This window comes from Glycine soja, chromosome 8 (genome assembly GCF_004193775.1).
Source record: "Glycine soja cultivar W05 chromosome 8, ASM419377v2, whole genome shotgun sequence".
Taxonomy (NCBI): Eukaryota; Viridiplantae; Streptophyta; class Magnoliopsida; order Fabales; family Fabaceae; genus Glycine; species Glycine soja.
The window spans coordinates 13,714,757-13,720,756 of record NC_041009.1 but is presented as its reverse complement, the minus strand read 5'-3'; the positions used below and the strand labels follow the sequence as shown (position 1 = coordinate 13,720,756).

Here is a 6,000-nt window from a genome sequence, read left to right as displayed (position 1 = left end):
AATGATAATTTAATCATTCATTATAAAAAAAATTAAATATATAAAAGACTTAGCATGAGATTGTTGTTGGTGATTCATGGTTAGAACTTAGATGAGGAGGTTGCTCTTCATATTTTTTGTACGCAGAGAAAAGAGAGGTTGGGATTAGCTAATTGTGGGAAGGGGAGGAAGATTATGTGTGTATAAATAGATTTGTCAAGGGGCTAGATGATTAAATAAAGTGTGTAAGTTTTTATAAATTTTTTATATTATTTTTTATTTTCACAGAAAAAAAGATTTTTGGGACATCTGTGATGACCTTATGGAATAAAGAAAAGCGCATTTTAGGAGAGAGAGACAAACAGAATAAGGACTTAAGAAGGTGCAAGGAACAATATTTGACCAATCATTGACAATTGTTTCTTTTCAATTTTGTTTAATTTCATCCCTTTAACATGCATGTTCATTTTCTTTCAATTCCGTTTCTTTTTTGACACATTCTTTCAATTCCGTTAACATGCATGTTTCCCATTTTTCTTTCCAATTGCTTAAGTTTTGTCTCTCAATAGCATTTTTTTTTTCAATTGTATTTGTTGCCATCACGTTAATTAATTTCCTTTCGTGACCCTTTTTATTCCTTTAATAATAGAAAAGCACCATCAAGCAAAACTAAATGAAATGAAGAAATATAATTAAGTTGGTTAATCGTTATACGTGAGTTATTATTATTATTATTATTATTTTATTTGGAATGGATATAAAACCCGAATGATATATATATATATATATATATATATATATATATATATATATATATATATATATACACGTGCATAACTTCAACTATTGAATTTACTGTTTTCATAATATATTAAAACGCAGTCTTGTGAAAGATTTGGCAAAAAATGTCAGGGGTTAAAGGTAACGAATGTTGAACTAATCCATCTACTGTACCTAACTTACCGATTCATTTCCTTGGAATTGGAACTGATAACTGATCAAATTCTTAACTGAAAATTGCAATAATGGTCCATGCATGCTATTAGTTCCCTTCCACAAAGTACAAAAAGATCAACAAGATACAAAATTAATCTGGTAAAGAAAATAACAAAAGACAGAGAGAACAAGCTCAAATCCATAAAGTGAAGGGATGTTCAAGAGGAGGAGAAACAACAATCCAGACATTCCATGGCACTGCAACCACAGCGGAGTGCCGTACAACTGCAAGAAAAAGAAAATACATGCTTTTGAGAAATCAAAACATGATGAGATGATGTAAAGTGCTCTTGATTAATGAATTATTTTTTTTTGATCGGTAGGAATAAAAATATTATTAAAATTTATAACAATTGATGCATGCATTCTTCAGTCAATTAAATTAGATCTTTTCACAAAAAATTGACTTAATTATTTAGACGAAGTAAGATTTTGGATATAAATTAACTGACCATCCGCTCCAGAAGCCACCACCCCTGGTAGTGGTTTTGACAGGAACATTTTGTTGGGAAGGAAGATCATCCTTAGTGGGATAACCTACAGGTGGTGGTGGAGCTGCTAGGTTGCTCTGAGCCCCTGCTGGATATGCAGTCACTGCTGGAAAATACAACACCACTTAGATATAATTTTAAGACAAAAAATATGTACAATATTTTCTTATGCTCCTTTTCAATTATAAATTATATTTTTTATCCATAAATATTATTGGTTATGGGAAAAAGAAAAAAAGAAAAAGTCACGAGAGTTTAATTTTTTCTGTTAACAAAAATTAAATATTCTAATGACTAATATTTATCAATTTAAAAAATAATGATCATTAACTTTTTGTTAGTAGGAATTTAAACTCATAATTTCTCTTTTCTTTTTCTTCCTTCACTACTAATAAAATCTTTAATCATAAACTATTATGTATAATAAGTTTCTTAATTTTAATAATAATCATCCTTTAAGTTCCGTCAAAACAGATTTTTAACTGATGAGTTGCATAAAATCTTTTATACTGTGTATATCCATTGAATTCTAATTTAAGTGATAAATATATATCTTTCTATAGAAATTTATAATTCTAGCTTTGAATATAAAACATGGATTTGTAATTAAACACCCAAATATGATCAACCCATCCATTAATTCTATGATATAAAACATGCATATTTGGTATGAAACTGAGAAAGAATTTTTCCAAATGATGGAGATCAATTATGATGAAGGAATATTGATAATTATCCAGTATAAAATATATATATACACGAGAGACTTGCCAGGAGATTGTTGTTGGTGATTCATCGTTAGAACTTAGATGATTTTTTTTTTTTGTAGGTAGAGAAAAGAGAGTGTGGGATTAGCTGATTGTGGGAAGCATCGGAAGATGGCGTCTATATAAATAGATTTTTTGGGATAAGTGAATAAAAATCTATATTGAGAAGGAACAACCCTCAACGGCAACAAGTGGACCGGCCAATGCCAAGTTGCTCTAGATCAAGTTAGTCATTACGGCCAATGCCAACCATGCATAGTTGCATACGGTTAAAATTCCAAAAAATTATAAAATCTATATTGAGTTCTGTTATTAAATGTGATAAGTGAATAAAAAAAAGAATAAGATTATATGGAAATAAATAGGAGAAAGATTAATATGTAATTGAATTGAATAACATTGTGGATGAAAAAACATAACACAGAAGAAAGATTCACAATCTTACACAGTTATATGTCTTCATCATACATTCCTTTTTTCTTGATATTCTTTTATTCTCTCACTTTCTTGTTAATCTCACCATCCTACTTTTTATTATTCTAAAACAAATGTAAAAAAACATATTATACTTTTTTAAAAAAAAAAGAATAACGAGCAAAACAAAACTATAAGAGCGCAAAAAGGACAATTGAAAAATCGCGTTACAGTCCTGGTCATATTGGCATAAATAATTATAATCTTATACTCCCTTTTTTTTATCTTCATATTATTTTAATCAGTCACTTTCTTTTTAAACACGTCATACTACTTTTTATTTCTAAAATAAATATAAAAAATATAATGAATAATGCAATAAAAAATAAAATAAAAAGCGGAAAAAGAGACTTACAAAAGAACAAAGATGTACAAAAAAATTAATAGGTGAATGAATGGAGTCCAAAATTTACAGTGTGAAAAGACAGAGACTAGGTTGCATGTTTTTGTCTAATATAATAGCTTCACGTGACACCCCCGAATACACATTAGAAACGTCCCTGCTAATCGCAATCAACAAGTGGACATGCAGAATCAAATGAGAACGATCGCGAGCACATGCAATCCATTAGCAGAAAGAGACGGAGCAAAAGACTAGCTAGAGAAGGAGCAAGGATTTAATATTTGATTTAAGCGGCAAATGTCTACTTTTAAAATAATTTTTAAGAATAAATAATTATTTTAAAGGTTAATCCCTCAACTTTTTCACATTCAAATTTTTAGCCTTAATTTTTTTAAAAAATAAATCTTGGTTCCTTCGTTAATTTTCTCTCAGTATTTTTAGTCCCTTAATTATTTTTTTCATTTCTAATCCCTTATTTTTTTTTATATATTTTAAATTAATTTTGAACAATAAAAATAAATAAAAGATTAAAAAGAAAACTCTAGAAAGCTGGCAATGTGAAATGACAAACACAAATCCGTGCTATGATTCAATCAGAAGCAACAATCCAGGACACAGCAGCAACATAAAGCAGCACAACTGCAAGAAAAGAGAAAAAGAAAAATGGTCAAAATAAAAAAATATGTGTTTATGAAAAGTTAGAACTAAATAAAATTAAGGTGTAGTGGTCATGATTTTGGCAATCAATACTCACCATTCCTCTCAAAATCCATCACCCCTGGTTTTGGTTTCCTCTGGAAGTCTTTGTGTTGGGTGTACCCTACAGCTGCAGGACCATCCTTGGAAGGATAACCCATGGGTGGTGTTGCAGATGGTGCTAGATATGATACTTCTTCATCGTAATATTATGTCTTTACATTTAGAAAGATATCCACAATTCATATGGAAATTAACAAATAATTTAATAGTCATTTATGATGGTATAAAATACCTTTACATGTCATATTTAATCTTAAATGATTGTTGGTATAACTTTTAAAATAATTATTATAAATAAATTTATCTTATAAAATAAATTTTGTAATTGAATGATACTATAAAATATGTTAATGTATAAATATCTTTACACTTTTTTTTTTCTTTTTTACATTTCTCAAATAACTGGTTACCAAGTGATGAAAGAAGATAGCCTACCACTGTAGTGAAGAAAAAGACACATATGGATCCTGAATGTAGCGTGCTGACAGAGAAAACTGACTCTTTATTTTAAATTTGATTTTTTTATTTAAACTTATTTATTTTATAATTAATATATAGCAGTATAATTAAAACAAAAAAGTCACAAGTGACATTGAAAATTGTTACATGACTTAATGTCTTTCAAATAATATGACTTCAATTTAATAAAACATTTCAAAACAATCATATTATAATAATTTGTTTTTTATTTTTATTCTTTTACTAATAAACAACCCATATCAGTCTCTGTCCATATATTTTTTTATAAATAGTCAAACCCTTCCCGAACGTGTTATTCGGCAATAAATTGTTTCAACATGAAAAATATATATAAATTCGGTCATTGGATTTACAAAAAGTATTAATTCAAATGTTAAATTTGTGAGATTATTTTATTATTAAGTTATAATATTTAAGGATTAATTTGATGATAAATTATATCTTTTGAGAATTGATTTAATATTAAGTTATAAAATTTAGGAATCAAATTATCATTGTAAGACTAATTTATTATATTTTTTACATATTCATAAATTAAATTTAAATTTTTTAATTTATTGTGCAAAACTAATTTTTTTAGAGTCTCACACTTTAAGAAACAAATTTGATTATTTTTTTTGTTCTAAATTCAAAACATCAATTACTGAATTTGCTGTTTTAAATAAAATAAAAACGTGAGTCTGGGAGACTTTTATAATAAAGTGCAGTCTTATGCAAAAGTTGGCCAAAATGTCAAAGGTCAAGATAGTTACAACATGCACTACGAGTGTTGAGCTAATCCATCTACTATGCACCTATTCATTTCCTTGGAACTTTTATGAATTAATAACGTACATTCAACCAGTTTTTTTAATTTGGACTCTAGGTATGGTGGATGTCTCCCAACTAACGACTTCGCAGCGTGTCTGATTGCGGTTGATATAAAGAAACTTTACATATGTGAAAAGCAAACATAGAGTGTGTTTGGGAAACAGAGATAATTTTTCTCAAAACAATATCACCATAATTTTTCTAAAGTAATTATATGTTGTTTTACATCCATCATGATATAATAATTGATTTTAGTTTATCTCACCACCACTCTAAATATTTAATAATTTTTTTCGTTAAATAAAGTAGTTTTATTCATGTGAACATAATAAAATTTTAAACTACTGTATGAATCCTTTGAATTATACATTCAATCGGTTAATAACACATATCAAATTGTTGATTGAAAATATTAAACTATTTTTTTTTAAGGAATTAAACTTTTATGGGGGCGTGACGTGTTTCTTTTTTCTTTTTCTTTTTTATAAATTATGAGCAAGAGCATTATGGCTTCTAATTAGTGATGTTTTAGGTAATTCTAATTAGTGATTGCAATAATGGTTTATGTGATTAATTACCCTTTCCAAAGTACAAAAAATCAACAAGATACAAATTCCGTCACATAAGTAAATTTTTGCTGTCCTAGAGGACACAAATATCCTTATTACAGTAGACAACTACAAAATTAATTAGGTAAGGAGAAAAAAAGGAAATTGCTTGGAATACCCAGCAATTTTCTAAAATGCTGAAAATACTCTTATGATATTTTCAGTTATAAATAGCAGCAGGATTATTTCATTTTTATAGTGTCATTTTTTTTTGTAAAATTTCTGTCATTTAGTGTAATTTGCTTTTGTTAAGGGCAATTTGGGAACATATTTGATTTTTGGTGGTATACATA

At 27.7% G+C, this 6,000-nt stretch overlaps 1 long non-coding RNA gene across 2 annotated transcripts; it reads right to left on the bottom strand.

The window, feature by feature from the left end:
- Nucleotides 1-965: 965 nt before the first annotated feature.
- On the bottom strand, nucleotides 966-2,366 carry LOC114424295. Of its 2 annotated transcripts, none has more exons than XR_003668966.1 (3): nucleotides 2,238-2,363; nucleotides 1,428-1,572; nucleotides 966-1,200 (listed from the first exon to the last, which is right to left on the bottom strand). It is a non-coding gene; the product is annotated as an uncharacterized LOC114424295 (long non-coding RNA). The 2 variants fall into 2 exon arrangements; XR_003668967.1 differs by having other exon boundaries at nucleotides 968-1,200; nucleotides 1,428-1,569; nucleotides 2,238-2,366.
- Between the last annotated feature and the right edge of the window lie 3,634 nt (nucleotides 2,367-6,000).